Raw genomic sequence first — 27,564 nt, forward strand, 5'->3', positions numbered from 1 at the left:
GAAGCATTTTAAGATCTTTTTGATCTACATTTCTAACTCTTTAACTTGTTGGAAATATGATCTAATTACAGATCACAGAATATTCTGAGATGAAAAGGACCCAAAGGACCACCAAGTTCAACTTATATGTGAATGGCCCATTGTACTAGTTTGAAAACAAACCAGTGGGAGGCACCAAGTCAGAATAACAATTTAATGGAAATTAAAGAAAAGGGGAAAAAAAAAGGTAAAAGAAAACACTGTCAAACTGACAGAGTCAAGGTACAACCTGACACTCTGTTAGGCAGGGTGGTGGTAGCAGTCTGGTAGAATGGTGGCTGCAGTCCTCTGAAGCAGTGATCCTGTAGTAAAACAGTCTGCTCTTCCTCAGAAAGTCCAATGGTGGCTGTGTAGCTCCTGTCCTCTGGAAATCCAGTGGGAAGCCGGTGTCTCTGGTGTTCAGCCTCAGCTTATATCCACGATGGGATGCTTGGTTCCTCCCTCTGGGTGGAGCATCTCACAATGGGGTAACGAGTCATGAGGCAGAGTGTTGATTAGGCTCATTAACAGAAGATAGTCCGGAGGGAGTTATCTCTGAGTCAGGCGGCAGGACAATGATGGGCAATTAACAGCAAGATAGTCTGGGGGGAGGAGGCAAGGAAACACTGCCCCACCTGATTTCAACAGCTGATGGGGATGGTAATAGAATACACTGCAACCCAGGACATTAAAGGGGATTGAACCCGTGACCTGGGTGTTATTAGCACCATGCTCTAACCAACTAAGCTAGAGTACTAAAGATGTTGTTATTATTATTACCATATGGATTTTACAAATGAAAAATCAATATTCATGGAGAACAGAGCCAAAATGACTGAAGTGTCCATCAGTATGGTGTAACCAACTCAAAACAGAGCTTTTTCAAAATAATGGTTCCTTCAATTTCAATTGCAGATGTGAGTGCTCAGCATTTCTAGGAATCAAGATCTAGAAATCTCTCCTCTCCTCTCCTCTCCTCTCCTCACCTCTCCTCTCCTCTCCTCTCCTCTCCATCTTCTACATGAAGTCATCTCTCATACAAATTCTGGTTTATACTCAGAAGCACTAAGAAGTAATGCATGTGTCCTTTCAGAGGAAAAATGTTTTAGAGCTGTTACAGGCATACAGGACATGAAGAAAATGAACTGACAACAAAGAAGAACTTAGTAGTTTCATTTTGGTAATCCAACAGGTACCCAGAGAAAAGGAGTAAGCAAGAACAACTACGGCATGAAGAAAGTTTGCATGAAAGTCCTCTGAATATTAAGACATTTAGTCTTGCAGTAAAATGGGTGCACTACGGATTTTTTTTTTCATTATGAAGAATTGCCTATTTGCAGCACTTGCCTGGAAAAAGTTCTTTGTCATCTTACAAGATCCAATGACTCCCACTCCTTCTGAGTCATGATATTACTCTCTAGACTGACTGAATTTAGTAAAGATTTTAGAGGAATACTCACATTACATGCTGTGAGACAGTTAAGAAGAGAGTTGCTTGTCTACCTCACTCTCCTTGAAGCTGCATTTCCACTTGAACTAGTTGTTGAAGCTTGATGGTGGATGCTGGTGGAATGGAGTTTCTCTAGCCTGCTTCTGGGACCCAAGCAGTTTGTGCAGTCATGTCACATTCAGGTCATATACGAAATTCTGTTCTCAAAGCCCCTGTTGTGGAAAGGTTCTATTTTACCCAGTCTCACATATGTACAATATTCATATTTTAAAGTCATCCAAATCCCCAAATGTACTTCAAAAATTTTCAAAAGAGCTCTACCAATTTTTCTGGCAGGCTAATGATTCAAAGGGGATGACAAAATAATAATGTTATATGTTTACAAAGCCTTGTCTCCATGGACAGATAGTTTATCATTTTTAGCAGCAGTTCATTGTTCATTCCAATTGAATGTCATGTATATCTAACCAGAAAAAGGCAAAAATGTTGCCCAAAAGTTCCCACTGTTCTTTCTGGAAGCAAAGCTCCTTTTCAAATTGCATTCATCATGAACTCCAAGAACACAAATACTTGCCACCTAGCCAAAATCAACTCAAAAAATCAAAATTTGGCATATTATAAAATGAAAGGAAAGGCCTGGAGTAGTTTCCCATCAACATTGTTGTGGTTTAACTCCAGCCAGCAGCCAAACCCCACGCAGCTGCTCACTTACTCCTTCGTCAACAGGATGGGGGAGAGAATTGGAAGGGTAAAACTTGAAAACTCCTAGGTTGGGATAAAAACAGTTTATTGGGGAAAGCAAAAGCCCCACATACAAGCGAAGTAAAACAAGGAATTCACTCACTGCTTCCCATGGGCAGGCAGGTGTTCAGCCATCTCCAGGAGAGGAGGGCCCCATCACACCTAACAGTGACTCGGGAAGACAAACGCTATTACTCCAAAAGTCTACCCCTTCCTCCTTCATTCCCCAGCTTTCTCTACTGAGCATGATGTCTTATTATATGGAATATCCCTTTGGTCTGTTGAGGTGACGCATCTTGGCTATGTTTCCTGCCAACCTCTCATACACCCCCCAGCTTCCTCATCAGAATGGAGTACAAAAAGCAGAAAAAGCTTTTTCTCTGTGCAAGACCTGCTCAGCAATAACAAAGACATCTCAAACCTGTGTATAGCACAAATCCAAAACATAGCCCCATACCAGCCATTGAAGAAAATTAGCTCTACCTCAGCCAAAACAAGCACACACGGTCTAAAAAGTCTTCAGAATTAATTGCTAAAATAGTTGGAAAAGCTGACTGAGCAGAAGACTGCCTAGACATACCAAAATACTAGTAGGCACTTGAAAATAGACTGATGTGGGTGACCTGTGACCTGAGGTTGCAAATTATCACCTAATGGGTGCAAGGAAGTCCTGCTTGAAAATTGTAAAGCTGTTTAGTATGTCTACGTAGACGTAGTTTCAGTGATTAGCAGATACAAGAGTATTTTTCATGGGATTGTTTTATGCTGAGAGGCCTTACACTCAGGTTAGACATATCAGTAGCTTGACTAACTTTGAGATTATTTTGTTTCAGATGCAGTCTAGCATATATACCTCCACTGCTGTTTTACAAAGCAACCTGAATGTTCTCATGACCTAATTTGCTCTAGCTCTTTACCTCCATAATAGCAAAACCAATCCAATTTAGCTGAACAATTTAAGAACATATTTTGTACATTTCTCTCAACAGTGTGCTAATATTAGTCAAGCCATTGCCACAGATTATTTTTTCAAACCTGATGAATAATGAATTGAGTAGAATAAGTACTCACGTCAACCTAACAACATTTTTTCTTGCTTGACATCCAGCATGCTTCTTAGGTCTGCAGTGTTGGCTAATAAGACACCAAACTCTGTGCCATAATGCCTTCACAATCCTTGGCATTCTTCTAATTCATGGTGTACTAATGAGCCACGTGGATACTTTCTCCACCCACATCCCCTTTTCCCAAAGAAAGGGCTTATAAGCGCAAAATGTTGTGTTCACCACAGCACATTAACTTCCTTGTTCCTCTGAAAGCAGAAAGCAGATAGTTGTGCTGGAAAGTGGGCATTGCCATCTAACTTCAAACACCTCCAAGATTCCCTCCAGTCAAAACTGTTTGCATTTTCATTAAATGGTAAGGCATTTTGTCCTGTTTCCAGTAAAGTGAGATGCAGAGAGAATAAGAAAGGAAAGCCAGGCAGCAAGGCAGAAAACAAAAGTAGGAAAAAATCTCATTGGAACATTATACTACACAAGAAGTCAAAAGCTGTGGATTATTTTTCCAAAAAAAGCCTAGTGCTCAACCAAATGTCATTTCTATATATTTGAGTGCTCTAAAAATTAAGGACCAGGGAGAAACTTGGATGGTCTAATGAACATCATTGTTTGTCAAAAACACTTGATCCTAATCTAACCACAGACAAAAGTGATTCAGCATGATTGTGTGGATCAAGTATATGATGAGGCTGTTTTCAGTGATTCCAGAAGTAGCAGATTAGAAAATACTTGATCAGGAACAGGAGAAGATTTAGAAATTTGCCAACACACTCCTCTGCAGAAAAATGACAAGTGACCCTAGTTGGATGTGCTACTGAATCTAGTAGTCACTAATGTATATGAGCCAATCTGGAATGCCAAAATTGGAAGCAGTCCAGGCTGCAGTGACCATGAACTGTGGGAGTTCACAGTCCTGAGGGATATGGGTCAGGGGAAGAGTAAAGTCTGGACCCTAAACTTGAAGAAAGCACACTTCCAGCTTTTCAAGGAGTTAATCAGTAGGACTCCCGTGGGTAGTCTGTTAACCCCCTGATTCTGTGATGCCATGTTCTCCCTGTTCCCTGCCCTAGCCTTGGCCACTCCCTCAGTTTCTCCCTATTGGCTCCTGTACCCCAATCCTGCCCAGGGACCGCCCCTGGGCCCCTGACAAAACCACCCCGCACCCAGACCACAAGGTCTTTCTCTTTCTGCCTCTGAGGGTGCTGGGACAGGATGTGAATAAAGCCATCTTACCACCCTCATGGGAGACCCTTCTCTACCTCCTTTATCACCACTGCATTGTAACACTGCTAGCTGCTGGAGCCAGATCACGAGGCTGTCCAAAATGGACTCTGGGATGCAACTAGTCACACAGCCCTAGGTAACCCCTGTTGTGCTCACAGAGAGCTACGGCCTGCTAGGCAGAGTCAAGTGGTTACAACGGACTCCCTGGGAAACAGGCCTCAGGAACAAGAGAGTGGAAAAGATCTTTGAGGATGCCTTCCATAGGGTGCAAGAGATTGTGAACCCCAGGTATAAGGAATTAGGCAAGGAAGACAAGAGACAAGAACCATCATGGCTAAGTAGGGAACTGCTGCAAGAAGCAAATGTACAGGCAGTGTAAGACAGGCAGATAATCTGGAAGAGTACAGGGACACAATCCAGTTGTGAGGAAGGCCAAAGCACAAAGATGATCTTGGCAAGAGAAACAAAGAACAATAAGAAAGGCTTCTGAACGTTTATCAGCTATAGCAAGAAGGTCAAACAAGTCATAACCACATTGACGAACATGAGTGAAAAACTGGTAACTATAGACAAGGAAAAGGCTGAAGTACTCAACAATGTTTTTACATCAGTTTGCACTGGAAACCTTTCTTCCCACACACCTCAAGTGGATGGTCAGCAGGATGGGAACAGGGAGAGCAAAGTCCCTCCCACTGTAAGTAAAGATCAGGTTCATGACCATCTGAGGAAGCTGAACGTACGTAAGTGTAAGTGATCCAATGAGATGCATCCCAAAGTCATGAGGGAATTGGCTGAGGTAGCTGCAAAGCCATTCTTCACGACATTTGAAAAATCATGGCAGTCAGGTGAAGTTCCAAGGGACTAGGAAAAGGGAAACATGGTATCCAGCTCAAAAAATGTAGAAAGGAGGACCCTGGGAACTACTGACTTGTCATCCTTCTCTTTGTGTCTGGGAAAAACCTGGAACAGATTACCCTAGAAGCTGTGCTCAGGCACGTGGAAGACAGGGAGGTGATTCAGGACACACAGCATGACTTCACCAAGGGCAAGTCCCACCTGACCAACCCAGTGGCCTTCTATGATGGAGTGATTCCATCACTGGAAAAGGGAAGGGCTACAGATGTCATTTATCTTGATTTCTGTGAGGAGTTTGACATGGTCGCCCACAACATCCTTCTCACTAAACTGGAAAGAGATGGATTTGGTAGGTAGACTGTTCAACAAATACGGAATGGTCATCTCCTGAGGGTAATAGTCAAGAGCTCAATGTCTGAATGGAAATCTGTTACATCTGGGGGGCCTTGGCAGTCCATATTCAGACCAGTGTTATTCCATGTCTTCCTCAATGACATAGGCAGAGGGATTACATGCACCCTGAGCAAGTTTGCAGATGACACCAAGTTGAGCGGTGCAGTTGACACTCCTGAATGTCATGAAGTTCAACAAATCGAAGTGCAAGGTGTTGTACCTATGTCAAGGCAATCTCACAAGCAAATACAGGATGGGCAGAGAACAGATTGAGAGCAACCCTACCAAGAAGGGTTTGGGGATTCTGGTGGGTGAGAGGCTGGACAAGACCCAGCAGAAAGCCAATTGTACCCTGGGGTGCATCCAAAGCAGAGTGGGCAGCAGGGCGAGGGAGGGGATTCTGCCCCTCTGCTCTGCTCTGGTGAGACCCCACCTGCAGTGCTGCATCCAGCTCTGGGGTCCCCAGAACAGAAAGGACATGGACCTGTTGGACCAAGTCCAGAGGAGGTCACCAAGTTAATTAGAGGAATGAAGAACCTCTCCTGTGAGGAAATGCTGGGAGAACTGGTACTCATCCTGGAGAAGAGAAGGCTTTGGGGTGACCTAATTGTGGCCTTCCAGTACCTGAAGGGAACCTAAAGAAAGATGGAGAGAGACTCTTTACAAGAGCATGTAGTGACAGGACAAGAGGGAATGTCTTCTGACTGAAAGAGAGCAGGTTTAGATTTGATATTGGGAAGAAATATTTTCCTATGATGGTCAGGAGATACTGGAATATCTGTGGATGTCCCATCCCTGGTTCAAGGCCAGGCTGGATGGGGCTCTAAGCAACCTGTTTTAGTGAAAGGTGTCCCTGCCCCTGGCAGGGGAGCTGGAGTTCAACTCAAATCATTCTGTGATTGTGTGGTTCTGTGATAGCACCTCATGTCAGAGAAATGAGGAGTAGGTTTCTGTTTCTACCCTGAACCTTTCATACCCAGGATAATCGAACCACCTTGTAATTGCTCCAACAGGAACAAGCAAGGCTTCACCTATTATCTGGGCCATAATCAAAAGAGGTAAAGTGTCACATGGGTAGACAAAGAGGGAGGGAGAGATTTCATTTCCCATTTTGTCCATAGATACTAGGTACATTGAAAATCAGTGTAACTTCCTTTCAGCATTGAAAGAAACCTGATGTGAAAAGGGGTGCTTGTGTAGCATAATATACTGGAAATGACACCTGGTCAACACTATGGCAAGAACAGAGAAAATAACAAAAAACACATAGAAATTGTGTTACTTAGAATTTCTCATAGTCTGACATACCTCGCCTCTTTTTTCTCTCAAAAAGGACAAAGGCATACCTAGCAAATTCCGAATAATTTCAATTCATCTTGGATTAATAAATAAATTGATTCATTAGTATTCCATATATATAATCTGATAATGATTGGAATCAATAGCAGGAGAATTGTCTATTCAATAATTTTTTCAATTGTTTCTCATTGGTTTATATTCTTATCAATAGAAAACAATATCAAAGTTTTGGCAGAAAGCAGTCACTCATATTTTCATTGTAGAAACACCATAGAGACATTACAGACTCAGCATTTTAAAATTCTTCCTGTCCTGCAGGATAAATTCTGTTGCTTAATGTTATTTTTCTATAAAATAAATGAAACATTTCCGTCCTTTAGGCATAGTTGAATGTTAGAGTGAAAAGTGTAGGCTTACAGAACAAAGTTTTTATTTAACAGAATTCATGTCTTCTTTCCATTAAAATAAATTAACATGATACAGAGTTGGAATGCATAAAGCTGTATGAACCAGTGGTCTGTGTCATTAAGACAATAAGGATAAAAATATTGCAAGGAAAGAGATCTGCTGTGTGGATGTACAGTTTAGGTATGTGCAAGTGGCTTTGTCTCTGAAGTGCAGTTAGGAAGAGCTGTTGTAATTGTTGAATTAAAATGCTGAAACTAAATGGCATTATTGGTCTGAGCAGGGGGAATTTCAGGACAAATGCACAGGTATTTTTGTATAGTGACATTATGACAATGAACTGAAATTTAAGGCTAACTACTCAAAGCATCCACACAGCAAATGCTCTTGAAACAAAAATGATAACTGGGAACTTGAGCACAGGGTAATTACAGTCACCAGTGAAGTAAATCAGCACAGCACTCAGACCTCAAGACTTAAATCAGCTTTCTTGGGAATGGCCCAAACCTTTTACCCAGAAGACTTGCATATGAAAACAATTTGGGAAGCTGATCCTTGCATCCTCACAGCTGTTACCTAGTAACTAACTGCATGAATGCTTCCAGTCCATTTTACAGCAAAGCAGCACAGGTTAGCTTAAATGGCTCTGCCAGACAGCCAGAAAGACTGGGCAAGTCAATGGCATCAGCATGTTACCAAGGCATTTGGTGGGTGCTCAGAAAGGAGCACATATGCAGAAAATATTGAATTACAGGAAATTCCAGGGAGAAGTATTTGATTCTTAGGAGTAAATTTCTATTGGTGAAATCAGTGTTGCCTAGCTCAAGGCAGTGATTAATTGCTACTTGGATCAATCTGTCAGTATCCATCATCTACGGGGATATAGGAGCTGTTCACAACTTCTGACCAGTGGTCATCTTCATCAGTAGTAATTGCTTATTTTTGGATATAAGCTGCCATTGCTGACCAGCTGCTTCATGCTATGGCTACTCCTGAGAATAAGCAATCACCAAGGAGCAATATATTATTACTGAAACTGCAAACGCACAGGTATTTACAGCAATGAATTTACGAGATAGCAGTACATAACTGTGATTAGATGGTACACCCACCACATCCATATTCCTCTCTAAATTTTGTCCTCCAATCCTTATCCTCCTCCCTACCTCTTATTCCAGCATCCTCTACCTGTCTTACACATGCTGTCCAGACATACACCAGCCCGTATTTGTGCTGCCATGTCCCTAAGCTGTGCCCAGCATGCAGAGAGGCAAAACCCTAGGAAAGCTGCTGTCAACACCTGGTGCAGGGCATTCAGCTGGACGGCTGAGGACCGACAGGCCTTGCTGGGGGCCCGTGCAGGCTACTGTGTTCTGAGGGAGGTGAGAATGCCAAAGACCCCACGGGGTGCAGAACTTCGACCAGGCCCCAAGTGTCATGGCATACACTGAACAGATGTTGAAACAACACCCTGGAAAAATGGTGTAGTTACAGCTGCCAAACTTGTGATGGCATTTGCCTAAGCGTCTGGCCACAAGGAGTTCAGAAGCCCAGAGATGTCAACCAGCTTGAACAGGCTTGCCTATGATGGTGTACTTCTTTCTTTTGTTGTACATCTAGAAAATATTTATTATTTGATCCTAACCTTCAATTCATTCACAACCTGAACAGAACCCTTTTTGAATGAGTTCTGTTTTATAATTAAAACCCTCCAATATGTAGACCTGATGCTTCTAGGGAATGAACAGAAGAGTTAAAAATTTGTTCCCCAAACTACTAAACAATTTAGACTTAGAATAATAATTTACAAAAAATCCTATTAAAAAGATACTGGTGGGCTCATAACCATTGTTTTCTCGATTTGTTATTGCGGTATTATCATTCCCAGCAGCCTGTACTTTAAAGAAAGGAATAAGTTTTGTCTCCTGAAACCTTAAATATAGTTGCCTTGGTCATGTTAGTGAATTCTGCTATACACTCCTCACATGTGTCTCAGCTCTTTTGGTGGACCTGAGCACTCCAAAACTGAACAAGAACGTGAGCTGTTGACACTGTTGGAACATGGTGAACATCATTCAGATAGACACAAAGACAAGACTGTAATCAAGGTTGTTTGATGCTTTGCCATTGATTTAATTCTGTGTGGAACAAACCTCATATCTTCTATTTGTCTGAGAGTTGTCATGAACATTTATTGTATTTAACAGATAATTGCTTAGTGTTACATATACCATGTAACCCTACTCATTTTCTACAAGTTGCCCTCTAGCCTCTTGAATCTTTGTATTTTGGCACTTTCTGTCTTCACGCCCTACTTTTTACTCAAGAATTCAAAGGTCTCTACAGGTTCGTTACAGAGTTTTTTTCTTTATTGCACATATTTTGAATTATCTTTCTTATTCATTACAGTTCTGGTGATAAAGAATTTTTCGCTGTTACTCTTTTATCTTCCCTTTCTGAACTTTGTTACAATGATTCAAAGGGAGACAGAGAGAGTTTAAGGTGATTCTGACAGTTTTCTTAGTCAGAAGGTAACAAAATCTCTATTTGATTTTGCTCCTCTACGTATATAGAATATGACATCTACATAATGGCTTCAAACAGGAACATTAAAAGCAAGTGACATGATAGTCAAGTATATATTGCTTTCTAAATATTCATACTGAATTAATAAAATAGAAAGTATGGGCCAACTGTGGCTGAAGATGTAGTGAAAAAGAAAATAAATGACTGAACAAAGGTTATGTGTTGCATTTCACACACTCTCTTTGAAACAAGGGAGGGTCAAACACATATCACAGAGGAGAAAGATCACTGACATATTCTAAACTGCTGCAAAATGTCAAACATTTTGTTGCTCATTAATTAATGAAACCCATACTCTTCAGGGTATGAGAGAAAGTGACAACAGATAGCTCACTGCTGAGGCTTGGATCCCAGGCTCTGCTTTTGACACTGACCATTGAAGGTCTTCAGCATTGGCTACCCAAATGCAGCTGCTTGATCTGGACTTTAATCACTTGATGCTGTGTATAAGGCATGAAAAGGAAAAGAGGGTCCTCAGTCCTCTCAATTAAAACCATTTTGATCCGTGTAAATTAATGACCACAGAATCAAAACCAGCGTGGACAGGAAGAGGCATGGTGGGATGGGACATGACAACAGGGTGATTGAATGTAAAACCTGCTAGTGGACTAACGGCTGAAGAAACAAGTGCCTTCTTCTTTCAGTCTTTATTTTGTTAGGCAAATAGAACAGCTCCATTATAAGAAACTGAGAGAAACATGCTTCAGAAGAAATGTCTTAAAGTATCTATCCAGGGTGTGGGGACTGTACCAGAATTTTTTCATGTTTTAGATAATGCCATTACTAGACATGCTGTGATATGCTTTTGAAGTATTATCCTGCCAAAGTCTATTTTTTATGTTTCAGACAGTTTGGTTAAAAATGCATAAAAAATGATGAATCTTTTGTCTGATAATTTTTTTCAATTAAAAAAATATTTCATCGCTGAGCAGCTTTATATGCTATGAACAAATCAGACTAGACAGTGTCACTGCCAATCTCCTCGGTGCTCTGTCTTGTGCTCAAATTATTCTAAAAGGGATATATGCCCTTGTACTCTGTGAAATGTCTGAAATTCATCTAGTATCTCTATCAAAAGAATATGAGTTGTTGGCAGACTATGAATACTTTTTGTTTCAATATGATTTTTAGCCAAATAAAAGAGTCAAAAGAATTCCAGCTGGAACTGGACCCTGGGATATTTTTCTATGTGATAAAATTATCAAACCCCTTTACTTTCAAATATCTTTCCAAAAGAAATAATGACTCTTCTAAAATTTTTGATTACCATCCCTTTAATTTCTGCATATGATCATCCACTGCTTTCAAAAATTGTGAGCACTGAATCACTTTGGTTTTTTAAATATGAAAATGTTAAGAAGCCAAGATACCTTGTAGAATGCAAAATTTCATGCTGAGAATGAAATTATTATTAAAAAAATTAGAGGAGAAAATGTATTGCTGTTATTTTGTATAGTTAAAGTAGAAATTTCTGATCATTAAATTCCATTTTCATAACTTTTGCAATAATGTCTAGCAGTACAGATATACTTGTATTTTTTCAGTTGCTTATATTGTGAGAGCTTGTCCACTTCTTTCTATACTCATTGAAAATTCATACAAATCAGCTTATACTAAATCCTGATGGCACTGTTTTAACTAAATATAGAGACACTGAAAATTATTCAAATACACAGATTTGGGGGGAAGATGGATCCTTTGAGTGAAAAGAATTCCAGTTGCAAAAAACCAGTCACCTTGATTAATGATTCTTAAACTAAATACTGAATTATTTTAAAGTTACTTCTTTATGAATCAGTGTCTTTAAACAACCTTCTTTGAAATTCATTTTGTAGTGTCGTTTTTTAAGGTTTCTGAACTTAAGAGTCCACAAAGACTAAAGAAGTGTGGGATTGTACTGTTCCTCATAAAACTTGCAGAGAACAATCCTGTTTTCATTAGAGAAAAGGGGGAAATAGTAATCTTTGAAGATGCATCTATTATTTTGCCTTTCCCTTTTCCTTTCCTTTTCCCATTTTCATTTCCATTTCCCCTTTCTCTTTCTTCCTGCTTTCTCTCCCAGTTTCTCCTGTCCCCCTTCCTCCTTTTCCCATTCCCTCTCCCCTTCCCTTTCAACTCTACTTTCATTCCTTTCCTCTAGCCTTTTTTCATCCTCCCCTTCTTCCTGCCTCAAGCTCTGGAGAAGTTTTGACCAACTCTGCACATCACTTTGATCATCTAAGCAGAACTGAAAACATTTGATAATCCATTTATCCGTCATATTTGAAAGGTCTTTGAATTCGATCCAAAACTGTACATGGACAATCCTATACAACATTATAGATGCTTTGACTTGGCAGTGGCTCAAGGTGTGCATTCCTCCTATAGAACATGGCCAATTCTTTTCCAGCAGTTACTGTGCAGCACACATGCAGCTCCCAGCCTTTTAGCGAGTGACTTCTGAATATCTGTTTGCTGTGTGGTCTGAACAAACAGAACTGAAACTATGGGGTGCTTGCATGCTGTTTAACATGTGCATGAGTGCCACTGTGTATATCCCTAATGTTAAAAGTATTTTTCTCTTCCCTGGCCAAGTGATGTAGTTTTTAATAATAATAAATAGCAAATAGCAGACCCTGTGCACATGTGAATGGATGAATAGCTACAAGCAGCTGCCATTCTTCAAATATCTCTGAGAATAACGCATTCATTCACCTAGCAAGCAACAATAATAATGATCTTTTGATGCTCTAGAGTTCAACCTGAGAAGGCAAAGTGAATTCACATAGTGAGTAAAACAGGTCCATGGAGACCATCTTGTCAGTCTTGTCAAATACCAAGTTGATGCTTGTTCAGCTGCCTGTAAGATTTTTCTGCTCATCACAGTCAAGGCTAATAGAAAAAAAAGGTAACTTGAACAGTTTCTGCAGTATCCTTCTGACCCCTGTACTGAAATCATTAAGAGCCACATTGGAAGCTGCTGGACAGATTTCCTGTATGAAGAGATTTTTCCAGAAATTATGTTTTCGTGACACCGGTGTGGGGTGAAGTGGTATAAAGAGGCTGTGGGGGTGGAATTTTTATCTTTTAACTTACTAATTTTGCAAAGTGCCTTCATATTTCCACATCTTGAAGATATCCTTAAGCAGTGGTAATTCGTAGGCTCTTATCCTTATTTTAGATGAATCTCCTTTCACAACTACTCACATAATTCTGCTTAGAGTAATGAATTAAAAAGGAAGAAAGTATTAGCAATTAAAATCATGTGCACCATCAGGTTTCTAGTAAAGCAACTAGGAGAAGTAAATTAGACAACCTCTACCTCAATTTGATAATAGGTACATGAAGCATGGGGTTTTTTTCTGCCTAAAATTCAAAATCGGAATGATAAAAAGAAGAAGAATAGATATTATGTGTTATGTTTTTTAAAAGAGTCATAAACAGGAGTGATTTTTTTTTTTTAGGTCTAATGATGTTGTAACTCCTATATTGAGATTTTCAAAAGAGCACATTATTGAATATGTTTGGAAACATGGCAACTTACCTCAATGCATAAATGCATAAAAGCAGGCAAGAAGGTCCTTGTTTTCACAGCTCCCTGAGAATCCCACTCATTAGACTGCCTCCACTGACTTCAAATGACCATAGCTAGCACGTATTGGCAATTCTAAATTAATTTTTCTTACCTTCCCTGCTCTCTGATTTTGCAGTCTCCCTTTGGCAACAACCAGAGATGCATGACGTTTGGTCTCCCAAGCCACCTCTCCTTCAAGCAGTGAGTCTTATCATCCTTATTCCTCTCAGCCTCTGAGACTGAATTACCTTCTCAGCATTGGGTAGGACAGAGCCAGACTCTCCAAATGACTCCCCAATCCATCAGTTTTATTGTCACATCTGCTTCTCTGTATGTCCCTTCACTCTTTCCTTCACAGTTTCCCAGCTACCAAGTTGAAAGGCAATATTTCCTGTTCCTCTCTCTCAGCTCAGCTCCAATTGCAGGCCCAATTACCTCTGCACAATTGTTATTTCAGCTTTCCACCAGTTACCCGGTCCAGCAATTTCTTGAGCCACATTAGTGATTCCTTTCGAGTTCAGGCTGCACTCCATATATTGTGTTTTCTCACACTGAACTCAGTTGTTCTGTATAAGTCTGAGGTGCACAGCAAGTGCCTAAGCAGTTGTACCCTGCTCTGTGTGAGGACCCCAAGCACACTCTTGCAGTAGAAGAAACTCTATCAGACCAATTAGTAAGTCTGATTTTGAATGCTGTCTACAGATTACTTAAAGACTGATGAAATAAACACCCGTCTCTTCAGGGAGACAAAGCCCTGCATCATGAAATAACAATACATCTGTGTTGTTTCAGAGCTGGAAGTGTGTGTCTTTCCAAAAAACTGGACAAAGACCCAACATGAAAATGTATGAGTACAACTGCTACTGGGAAAAGATATGGTTAAGACAACTCCATGGAACCTACTTGCTCTCCTCTCTGCCAAAGCAATTTTTTCTCTTATTCTTTGGCCAGATTTTCACAGCATGCTGAGCCCCATCTTTGTAGGACCCCTCTCTGTGGGACCTTTGTCAACAGATTTTTCTAACACTTAACACCTTATTAAATACAGACCATAGCTCTTCCCTCCATGTACACCTACCTGCCTTATGTTATTTGAGTATTTTTTCAAAAAAGACTGGTATGACAGGTAAAAATCCTGCCCTCTGCTCTGAACTTTCCTGGATCGAGCTTTGTGGGGACTACACGATTCTACTTTCCCATTTTACACAGCTACCAAAGACTCTCAAATTTCATGGTTTCTCTTACAGAAAATCTTCTTCAGACAGCATGAAGAAGGGCTGTCTCCTTCAGCAAACAGATGAGAATATACTTCCTGAAGAATAACTGAAAAACAGTGTAGCCACTCAAGGTAGCTACAAACCCCTCACAGTACACACCCCTTCCTTGCTCAGTAATTGCCATTTTTACTTCTGTTCTCAAACAGCCTTTGAAATTGAAGTGAAACTTGTGTATTAGAAGAATACTATCAGTTGCTGTACAAGTACCATATGATGCAATATACATTATATGTTATATACATTTTTAAACCTTTCAATTTGTTTTCTTCCATGTTTCTTGACACCATGACATGCTAGTAAATAAGTTTAAAACTTTTAACTTCAGAAAAACTTTCCTCTCTGAAGTCTCTTTAAGGAAAAAGCTCCAGTCACACAACAGAACAGCTTTACGTATAGAAAGAGAGATCTGACCCTTACAAAAAATATGACTCAGAAGAGACCAGAACAAAACTTCAGGAAATTAAAAAATTCTTGGAAGTAGGAATTTTAAGAAATTTGCACATCATTGTAACTTTGACCGTGCCATTGGATGCAATGAATTATTTGAACCTAATATTTATATTAAAAATAGAGATTGTAAAATGGAATTTGACTGACTTCACTTGCAAGAAACTCTATGCCATAAAGCTGTCCTTTCTCTAATCAAAATATCACCTGAATGAAGTCATCATGTTTGGCCTGATTGCATTTTTTTTCCATATATGTGCAGCTGCATTTGCCTCTCCATAAATGTCATTTGATTATGAGAAAATAAACAGGGAAGGACTCACAGGGAGTCGGTACAGGGCCTGCTTGTTTACCTGCCGCAGCTTTCCGGGCTGAAGAACAAATGTCATGCAAATGGTGCACCAGCAATGAGCTGCCAATCATCCCGCCTTGGCATTCATGGTGATTTGCTAAATCATTTAAAGAGACATGCTTTACTAAATGAAAAAATATCAGCAGCAAGGGCCTGTGTTTAAACATGGGGCTGAGTTATTATCCCAGTAGGCTGGAATGAAATGAAGACATCTTCCAATTAAAGCTTGCAGATGAACCCAGACAAACCCCCCTTTTTTCATAAAGACAGGCAGATTATGATTGGGAGAGAACAGCGACAGAGGCTTTCATTACAAGCTGATTATGGTGATATAATTCCCAGTGCTGTGCGTCTGCAGGCCCAACTTCACATTTGAAGGTTTTTAATATAATTTCCTTAGGGTGAAATGCTGAAGATTTATTAAACTTTATGAAGGGCTTACAGATCCAATTTAAGAGGACATATCATAGGGCAAAACTGACAGACGATAAAATACATTCCAAGAAGAAAGAAAAGAAAGAAAAGAAAGAAAAGAAAGAAAAGAAAGAAAAGAAAAGAAAGAAAAGAAAAGAAAGAAAAGAAAGAAAAGAAAAGAAAGAAAAGAAAAGAAAGAAAAAGAAAGAAAAGAAAGAAAAGGAAAACAGGGATGAAGAAAAGAAAGAAGGAATGAGGAAGGAGGAGGGGAAGAATGAAAGCAGGAGATAAGGAAGAAAGAGAAAGACAGAAAGACAGAGAAAGAAGTGATTTTAAGTTTGTAAACCATCTAAAAAGAAATATTTGTTTATTTGAACTATTCCTTTTATAAGCAACAGCTGTAATTTCCTAAGGTTTGTCAGAATTCAATTAATCTGAGGTTTGTTTCATGCTTAATAAAATCTAAGTGTTCAGATATTTAATGCTTGGATAACTGAAAAATTTATTGGCTAGAGCAAAAATGGATTAAAAAAATATTTGAGGGAGAACACTGATTTTTTTTTTCTCAGATAAAGACTGTGTTTCTGAATTTATATGCTCCTTGACACTCCTTCTCATTCAGGGATCGCTCTGATTTTATGCAGATGCATTTCCAATTACCCATACAGTCATTTGGGGGAAAGTAAGAAAAAGTGGGTAAGTGTAAGTTAATATACAATAGTAACTGTCAACTTCTAAACAATTCTGAAAAGACTTAACTGCACACATGTACATATATACACAAGCATGCACGTCCAAATCCCAGTTGGCAGGGAGACTTTTTCCTTTAATGCATGGGAAGATGAATTCTTTGATGTATTAAAGAGTATCAGATTTTGGTTATAATGTGTTTTCAAGGAAACGCGAAAACAAGTCAGCTCATTGGATTGTTAGAAAATGAGAAGCAAGGCACATAGCAGCAAATTGCAATGCCCTTTTAATTTCTTTCCTACATCAGTGCCTGGTTATTTATTTATCCTCCAAAAAAAAAAAAGGAAGAGGGAAGTAAAACAATACAAATGGAATGATGTATGTCAGCAGCCCTTCACTCTGGAAAAGTGAAAAACAACTAAGTCTATCTGTCAAGCAAAACAGTGAGTTAGGAAGAAAAAGTGCAACTTTGGGAGTTTCAGGCAGTTTTTACATCTTCCAAAGAAGATGTAAAATTTGCAAAAGAGAGCAACTCTGACCACACCTCCAACTGAACTAAAGGTAGAGGAAGCAGTCAGTTCTTTGTATCATTTCCTTTGCTATTTCATCTGCAGAAAGTAAGATTTGCCAGCACAAAAATAAAGTATTCCAGGTTTAACCTCTTCTTCTTAGTCACACATCATGTAATCATTTGCTGTGATGAACAAGGACTGAATCCTAGATGAGGATATACTACATATGTATGACTTACATATATATATGTACATATATATATATATGTGTGTATATATATATACACACCTTTGATTAGGCAGCTAAATTGTACTTCCAACATCTAAAGGAGATACAAAATTCACAGAAAGTAACCAGTGTCCTGAATAATCAGGATGTACAGATGAAATCTTGTATGGTGCTGAATTTTGTTGCCTTAATATGAAATGGGGTCATAAGATCATTATCTAAACTTTGCCACCAAGCCTACTTTTATTTGATCTAAGTCAATATCTAATATCAGCTTTCCAGGGATAACCAAGAAATATGCTAATATTAGTTCTAATATAGTAAGCATATTTCACTTTTCCTTCGAAATAAAAACTGTCTTCTAAAAGATTACTATAAAAAACTGTAAAATAAATATTAATAAACAGAGACATACTATTTTAAAGATATTCATTTAAGCTCTTGGTTTGACTCTTTCTCCTGGAAAGGCCACAGGAAGAATATCAGACTCTTTGTCACTCAGTTTGCTTCTGGCATCACCTCAAGATGTTTTTTGATTGATTCCATTTTAAGAGACATAAGTATAACTTATTCTCATTTAAAATTGTGTTCTCAAAAGATATTTATGCTTCTGTACACAGGAAAGGAAAAGTACAGTCTAGCTTCTTGACTTGGGGAAGACACAGTGTACCCACCAGCTACACTCAGTTTTGTTTTATAAACATAAAATCAGAAAATTATTTAGGTTGGAAAAGACCCAGACCGTTAGGACACCAGACCTCTGCTACTCTGCTCTTGAGCAATACACAGAAAAATGAGTAAAGCTTGGTGAACACAGTCTAAGGATACAACAGCAACAGTAAGAAAAATGTAGTAGACCCTCAGACAGTATGTTACTAACTTAAGTTTGTCTTTCATAAAGAAATAAAAAAATTACACACCTACTGCTGCACAAGAAGTTATAAATACTAGCAGGGTTGCATGCAGCTGGTGCTTCATTACTGTGCAACTGAGATAATAAAATGGAACTAAATTTATGAGCTTTTTGGAGATCAATAAGGAAAGATTTGACAAAAAAATAAGGAAAGATGTTTCTATGGGGACAACTTATAACAAAAAAAAATCTCTGAGGAACAAAACATATTTGTTTGAGTAATTGTTGGTTACCATACTGTACACCTCCATGCTTGAATAAATATGAACAGCATAAGGCAGCACTTCACGTGCCTGATTAACACGTTGTGCTGACAACTCTACAAGGATCCTAACATTGAACTTGTCTGGGGTCAGATAAGATTAATGCTGGACCACACCACCTACAGAAAATTCACAAGCAATTTTATTTAGTGGCAATCCATGCTCTTAGGAAAGCAGCATGTGCATATTGCTGGGTTATCTATTACATCACTTTAATATCTGTATATTGCTTTACCCACTGATCAGTTTGGATTATGTACCCTGTACCACAGGCATCACATCTTAGACCTGGCTTAAGTAGTGGATATTTGTTGGTTTTGTTCTTCAGATTCACTTTTGAGTGCCGGCCACATCCTGTGACATTTCTTTGACTTTCTCATTGAAGAAGAGATGGGATGATTCCAGTTCTGTACATTCAGTCTTCCTTTGCCTCTCAGCCTGACCTGATAGGGAAGGTAGGCTTATAGGTTTGTTAGTTTTCTTCTTTCCAAATAAGAGCTATAATTAGTTTCGGTGTCCACTGAAGCAAAATCTAAACCTGTGCTACAAACCAAAATCCTATGCAAGACTTAGCTAATAAATAGTTTCTTGATTTCAAAACAAAATCATTCCTTTCATCATTTAGTCACATAAAATTTCAGAAAGTCAAGCTTCTGGTGATCAAAAAGACATCATCATACTCTGAGCACTCTTTTTGACAGACTGCAAGCAGAAGTATACTGGAAAAACAGAATTCAGTCATCAAAAGTTAAGCAAAAAAAAAAAAAATTCCAGGCTTGTTCTAACCCCAGGTATTTGAGTCATGTCAGTCATATGCACAGCTAAAATCAGTGCCTGGCTATACTCTCTCTGTCTTTCATCAGACACTTTATGAACATTGTCCTACCTACTAAGAGGCTTACATTAGTTACTTCTCTTCATACGTGGTTGTTTCATACCTACACAAATAGAGAAAGATGACTTGAATAAAGTAACCTCTCTCTTTGTATTTCTCCTTTACTTCAGCTACATTTACATTAGACTTCCCACTGTCATGCTTATGAACATTCACCTTCGTTTGCAAGGTGACAAGCTAAACAGGAGTTTAATTTTTAAACAGCCTTTCTTAATTCACTTGGTTTTGATTTCGTGAGCATGCAGTGATATTAAACACATAGGTTGTCCTAAGATTTGTAAGTATGCAATAGAAGGATTAAACAGGATTGATTTCTGCAGGATGTGAATACATGACGTTAAAATTTGGTGTTCACCAAAGATTGAGGCTCTGGCGAATGATCATGATTGTAATCTTGCTACAGTTGATCTACAAGGCATGTCAAGATAAAGAACAAATCAAAGACAACACCCGTAATCCTCCAGGATTTTGCCACCAAACTGACTACTTTTTCTTTAATAGCATTTTTCCCACTTTTAGATCTGACATATTATTGACCTGTAGAACTTCATTCACTTGTTAACACTTGCAAAGTGCTGAATGACTAATAATTAAAATTGCTAATTTTTATAAGTCCAATGAGATTAAGTAGACACTTCAGGATATTTCTAAAAATATGATGAGAGTAATGTCTGCATGGACATGTGGTAAGAAAAAAAGAAGATTCTTCAGGCTTCTCAGCATAAATAGATCACTACCTGAGGTCAGGTGAAATAGATATATCATTCAATTGAGAGATGTGTCATTCAAGTGAAAAAGTTGCATATTTTAAGCCCTATGTTTTTTATGCATTCCCCAGGTGACTCCAGACTGGATTATGGTTAGAGATTTATGCTAGAAAAGAATGAATTATCTGTTAAAAAATCTTTCTGGTAAAGCAACTGTTGAAGAACGATGCTTTCTGATGAAACTTTGAAACTGACTCCTAGACCCCATAGCAGGGGCATACACCAAAGTGCCATAGAATGGTTGCATAAAATGCATAACAGTAATTGCTATGTATCCAAGAATGACTGTTAAAAAGTACTTTGAAGTAATTTTCTTGCAGCATTATGAAGACGGCAACAGAGAGGCTGAAATCAAAAAAAACTATTCTCAAGCTTTTCTCAAGCTCTGTGAAGTACAGCAACTAAGTTGTATTTCCTCTAATCTTCGGAAAAGTTAGGAAATATAAACCTTAATAGTTTGACATTTAGCACAAAAAATATATACGATGTGCTTTTATAAGTACTGTCTGCTCCCAAAGTCATGAATTTAAAAGCTATAATACTAAGTTCAGTCCATGAATAGCTATGGTTTAAGACTAAGCCCAGGATATGATGATTCTGAGTCATCTGTAAGACTAAATTATTAAGGACTTGCTTTGTGCTCTGGGCAAAGATATAAGAACTGAATAAAACATTTGTGCTTCCACACTAAAAAGAATTGCAAGGCTCATGTTCTGGAGAAAGGTCTATTTGCCAGTTGAAAAACAGGAAGAAGGAGCAGTGTGGGTGACAGCAATAAATAAGACTGAGGACTTGTTTAATAATTCTACAGGTGAGTGAGAGGTTATTTTTCTGCCAAGTCTTGCTATCAGAAAGTATTTCTCCTGCAGGGATTATGTTCACAACACATAAGCCCAGAATAAATCCCATCACATAAGAAGGACCATTATAGGAGGTTGTACAGGACAGTGTCTCCAGATCCCTTTAGTCTTAGTACTGGTGGCCATCTTCAGCAGGTTGCAGACTATTATGTAATCCACACTTTTTTCCCAGATTTTGCATGTTCTGTGGGGGTTTTTCTTGACCTATCAATACGAAGACAACTGAACAGTAGTAAACAAGTGCTTTGGGGTCAAAAGGGTTCAAGCACATGTAAGGAGCAAAATTCTCAGTGGTAGCCGTACCCTGAAACTGAAAAAATCCCTGCCATGTTATTAAAGACAAAAGTATTAGGGGAGGAATTGGCTGTCAGAAATGGAAGCCAAACTGATTTTTATTTTTGCTCCCATCTGATTCCTTTCTTCAAACATACTGTGAAAACCTGAGAATATACATCCTTAAGCACCTTATGTGCAAATACACAATGAGTCTGTAGCACACTTCAGCGTGTTTCATTTCCATATGTCATTCTTTAATACAAAAAGAAACACTGCACTGATGATTTAAAGAATTTACCACTTTTGAAATCTCTTTTTATCATAATCTCAGAAACAGACATAACATGACATAATTAATTACTGTGTATTGCAGGAAATTGGTAGTAAGGACAGATTTATGGCTGAGATATACTTTTGATAGGTAAACTATGTAGAATCTGAACCCAAAGGAGCATGGAATATATGTTTAACACATGAAGAAAAATACCTTAATCCCATTCAAATGGTTATGATTTTCACCAGTGACTGTTGTGAATTATATAGGTAGAAAGTTGAAATTGTCCCCTGTCTGGTCTGAAAGAAGAGCTCAATGAGCAGTTCAGCCATGCTGTAGGAAAATATTACCTGGTCAGCCAAAAACCAAGGAAATCTAGCAGAAGGAGGAGAGGAAACAGTTTAGTGAATCATCGAACAATCCACAGAAATTCATGGAGATTACAGTAAGGTTTGCCATTTCTATCTCCAAATATCATCAAGAGAGGTACAGCCTATTGACATGAGGAAACTATGAATCTATGGAAATGTGTTGATCTTTGCAGTTCTTGAAAGCATGGGCGAAGAGCAGGAATAATGCAACTGGAACCTCTGTAAACGCTTTCACATCTCTAAGATTGAAAGGATCACATACCAAAACCACAATGTCCTACCTTGTATCTCCACTGGCTTAATGAATCCGTAAATGGTCCAATAGTCTTGGAAGAGCTTTGTTAAGTATGCTTAGTTTCATTTATGTTTTTCTGCTACACCCACCATAGCTATGACCACTAAATACGCATATGAGAGACCCACTGAGAAAAGTGAAAAACTGCAACACAAAAAATGGAGTGATCAGAACAATAAAAATAAAAAACTATTTAAAAGTCTTTCTAGTATGTTTTTTCCTTCTTTTTTCCCCCCTTAAAATCATTACTCTGTAGGCGGGTGCCAGCTGTTTCAATACAAGTAGGTTTTGCTACTGAAAACAAAAAATTATGGCTTCTCAAAAATCAAGACCTGTACATTAATTTTGCTCACAGGAAAATGTTCTAATGCCTCCATGGAAGAATACTAATAGGACAGAAGAAAAGTGAAATTTCACCCATAGCTGATCTTCTTCTCTTAAATCTCCATACAAGGGGCAAGAGCAGTGAGGGACAGCCATCACCGAGTGGACCTGTTTCTCTTACTAAATTCCACCGGTCTTTCCACTCTAAACCAAATCAACTCACACACTGGAGTTTAATCCAGTCAAGTAGCTCACCTCATAATAAATTTAGTCATTAGCTGGTGGATTAGATTCATATATAGAATTGTATGAAAAGCTTCTGCTAAAATCCAGGTAAAATATGTCTGTAGCTTTTTCTCTGAGAAGACTTTCAGATACTTAAACAGTTCTTTCAGATATGTTAAGCATGACCACATTGTGTGAGCTCAAGCTGATTTATGTTTAATTAAGTTAAATGTCTCATATAGAGCCCTCTCTGTTGCCTTCCTCATTCCTTTTTCGCTCTCCTTTTTTTTTTTTTTTTTGATGACTTACATAGAAGTTACTTAAGATTTCAAAGAATTAAAACAGAGCAAAAAAAAAAAATCTTAGGAAAGGGTGACTTACATTATGACTCAGAAAGATCACAGCTCATCAACTTTAGCAAATGTTGTCACATTTATTCTTTGGTACTGTAGTGTAACACTCTGCATGTATTATCAATCCTTTCTAATCACACACTCCATTGAAAGGTGCATTTACAGTGCTGTCTGCACAGGTGGAATGAAACACATAGCTGAATGTTCTTCCTGGGCCCTCAATGGGATTAAATTAATGCAGATGTTACAGAGAGTCACAGCAGTTGAAAAATTTGGCCTCTGCTTTACTCATTGATAAAGATACTGAAATGAAATTATGAGATATGTGAGGTAGCTGTACATTTGGAGTTTGGTTCTAGTGGTTCTAGTTTGTATACTTGTCAGCCTTGGCTTCTTTGTTGCAGAGAAAAGCGACAAGTCATGTTTAATCTTTAAAACTTTCAAATCTTCAACCTTTTGTTTTTTTCTCTATGTATTGTTTCTTTGAAATGTACACAGAGAAATTTGGAAGGTGAGCAGGGATAGTCTCCAAATCTAATGACAAACTTTAACAGCTTGTGGTTGTTTTGCAGAGAGCCTGCCTCTGACACTACTGTCACATATCCATGCATTACTCATAGATATGGCAAGATTCAGATCTATTTTACTAGCCAGATGCTGTTTTCCTCTCTCATGCACCCATAGTTCATTGAATGAACAAGTAGAGAAAGGTTTGGCCCTAATTCTTACCTTTCTTTAGAATATAAAAGATTAAATCATTTTAACATCTGTAAAACTGCTCGATTCATATCCATCACTCAGTATGACCTAGTTTATAACTGCAATCGCTGTTAGGAGACTATGCCATTTACAACCCTTTCCAATTTCTTCTGCCATCTCATCTTGTTCCCTTTTCTGAACAAGTTATCTCTGCCTAACTAACTCCTTTACTATATTCAATTTCAGGCAATAATGATTATTCCCTTATGCTAGTTCTATTGTTCTGGAAATATTCCAGTTTTAGTAATTGCATTCTGTTGACATAAATTCCCTTCTGCAACTTCAGTTGGATACCATATTCTCCTTTACTTCCTGTCCTAAAGTGCCATGTCTTGTTGCTGAGCAGTTCTAAACAGCTGCTCTGTTCTGCTCCACTGCTTTCTGCATTTAAGCGATTTGTGCAGTCGCATGTTCATGTGCACGTACACAGACACACTGATTTGGAAAAGGAAATCAAGAATGCTTTAGCTGCAATTGCAATGCAGGTTGCTGTATAAATAGATGATTGTAATTACTTGACATTTCCCTGTTTCTGTCCCTATGAAATTTTACCTAATATATTTCAAATATTTTCCTGCATTCTTTGAATAAGTTATCCTAGCAACAGTTATTTTCTTTCCCATTATTCTCAAATCCAAATATAGGTACCTTAGCCTTTTCCTTTAGCTGGCATGCCTTATACAGTTTTTAAACTCACTTCTTCACTTAATATTTCTTTTTCACTCGATAAGGTAATTTTTGAATTAATTTCTGGGTAGGTTTTGTTCAGTTTGGTTTTTTTTCTGATCAATTCCCTTACCATATTGTGCCTTTTGAAGTTTCTCTCTGCTGATGTCATCACACAGGCCTCTCTGTATGTCTTTTACTACTTTTACAGAACTCTATACTACTATTTTAGAGTGACTTACCTTGCTTTTGTGTCACTTGCTTTTTCCTATCAACCCTGATACAAAAATCATTTCTCTCTGGGCAGAAATTAACACATTCTCATACATTTCAGGGTGATATCTAACTTATTTCACTGTGCCAACAGCCTTCCAACATGTGTTGATTTTTTGCAATTTTACATTCAGGTTGTAGATTTAGTTTTGCTTCACTGCTAGTTTGCATTTTTAGTTCATATCTGACTTTGGGTTTTCCTATGATTAAAACAGAAAAGTAAGAAGTGTTCTCATAATTAGATGTTCATACACCGTCCTCCATCTGATGTGGTCTGAATATCCACCTTCCTCAGCCATTTCAGAGAAACATGAATTGGAATATTTACATTAGTGGAATATAAAGAACAACTATTTTCTTTAGTACCTGTGTTTTACACTAACCCATATCTCACTAAATTCTGCCAGATGTCTTTCAGTATTGAGGTCATGAAGTGAAATGGCCCAAGTTTTTTGTCATGTTCATGTGATTCTTGTAAAACCAGATTACTTGGAGTTATTATCACTGATAGTTATACTGAAGTAAGAAAGAGAGGTTTAGGGAATTAGGGGATAATTTCAGAACATCTCACTAAATTTTCATCTGCTATCCTTCTAATGCTTAAATTTGAAACTAAAATTTCAAATGAGAGAAAAAAGAAGCAAATAAGAAGAAAGGTAAAAGTAGAACTCATCAGTCTATTTGAGAAGAATTTTTGTATTTTAGAAAAGACACAGTTAATGAATAACATGCAATCAGATCCTTGTTTTGCCTGCTGTAATAAATATTTATATTTCTACATAGCTCACATGAATAATTTCCAGTTTGTTAAGTGATTCAAGGGAACACTCTAATATGACTAATTCTTAGTTGTGGTATTTCTGGTTGTTTAAAGATTATAATATTTTTTGTACTGCCTCAATAGCATAAACAGTAAAACAGTGAACAACAAATAATTAGCATTTTCATTTGTGCACGCATATTTTTTCATTCAGATGATTAACAGTCATTCCCAAAACATTTGCTTAGTGCATCTGCCTAACTTGAAGAAGACACCTTAAGTTTTCTACTTTCTTTTTAGATTAGATGTATGTGTTTAGTCAATACAATAGCAGGTACAGAAATTCACAAGGCAGCACATAGCAAAAGGAAAAAGTCCTGAGCCAATAAATATCAAGCAGTTTTAAACTGAATGTAGACAATTAGAAAAACATTGTAAAAGTGTCAACAAACTTTTTGGCTGCATTGAGAAAGGTGTAAAGAAAAAAAAGGCAAAATATTATTATATGATTATGCTAGGTGATAAGACAGTGTTCTCTTTCGCTTTCTTCCAACAGGAAGTAGCAGAAAGAGGAAAGATGCAGAGAAGTGCAACAAATTTGACAAGAGCAAAAAGAATAATTTTAATAGGTAATCTAATGGGCTGTAGCACTGGGACTGTGTTCAAGCCCCCACATGGCTGCCTTTTAGAGAAGTGGCACTGTTCCTACATAAAGTGCAGAAGCTGAATGATAGCAGACTAGGTGTGGGCTACTGTGTTCATTATCAAACAAAATTATTGGGTTCCATACTCAGCAGCTCTTCTGTTTTTCCACAGTGAACAAGTTAGGAACTGATTGTTCTTTTAATGACAAGGGTGCTCTTTATTTGGCATGAGGGAAGGGGTGTTTATTTGGATCATTTCTTAAGTGAATTCACCCGTATACAACACTAGGTAGTGCAGATATCAGGCTAACCTTCCTTCACAGTCTGGAAACTAAATTTTGGACCTAACTCCTACTGTATCACTATAATTCCAACCTGGCACTCTGCTATGGAGAGATTTCTAATCATGTCAACTTTTGCCACGTAACACTAGTTTTTTGACGGACTAGGAAAAGGCCCACTAGGAGTTAGACCACAGTAACTTGTCAAAGATATCTACCAACTTTTCTTCTCAGGCTTTTCAGTTCTAATAAACAGAGTGGCATGGTGATATTATCACACTGCAGATAGCCCCAGCTGCAGCATCGATCCAGTTAGGGTTCTGCACTTAGCTAATGTATGTACAGCTACGTATTTTTTGTTAATTACTTTCCTCAGAGATATCCAATTTTCAAAATGCACTTTTAGCTCATTTGAGATCCAATCAGCATTCAAATCAAGTACTGAGTCAGCAGATTTTTAGGTAACCACAATAATTATTTTAATCTTTCAGAAACAAGAAGCTACTCACAGTTTGGAGGGGGGGTGATAGTGTTATTGTATATCAAGGGAACAATGCTCTGTTTCAAATATTGTTTAGCAATGCAGATGAGACTGTGAAAAGATACATTTTCAGCAGGCTATAGTTATGGATGCAGAACAATGCTAGACAAAATGTTAATTATATTTGCCTCAAAAAAGAAGTTGAAAAAAGGGATTTTTTTTTTTTAGCCTCAAGATAAAAAGTAGTCATAGATTCATATTCAGCTGATGACAGTAGAATTTTTTCTTCCATGCACCACTTCTTATGCAAAAAAATGACATAAAAAATCAAGAGATAATTGATGTAATGAAAAATGAAACTTGGGAAAGTTTGGATAA

This window comes from Corvus moneduloides, chromosome Z (assembly GCF_009650955.1).
Source record: "Corvus moneduloides isolate bCorMon1 chromosome Z, bCorMon1.pri, whole genome shotgun sequence".
Classification (NCBI taxonomy): domain Eukaryota; kingdom Metazoa; phylum Chordata; class Aves; order Passeriformes; family Corvidae; genus Corvus; species Corvus moneduloides.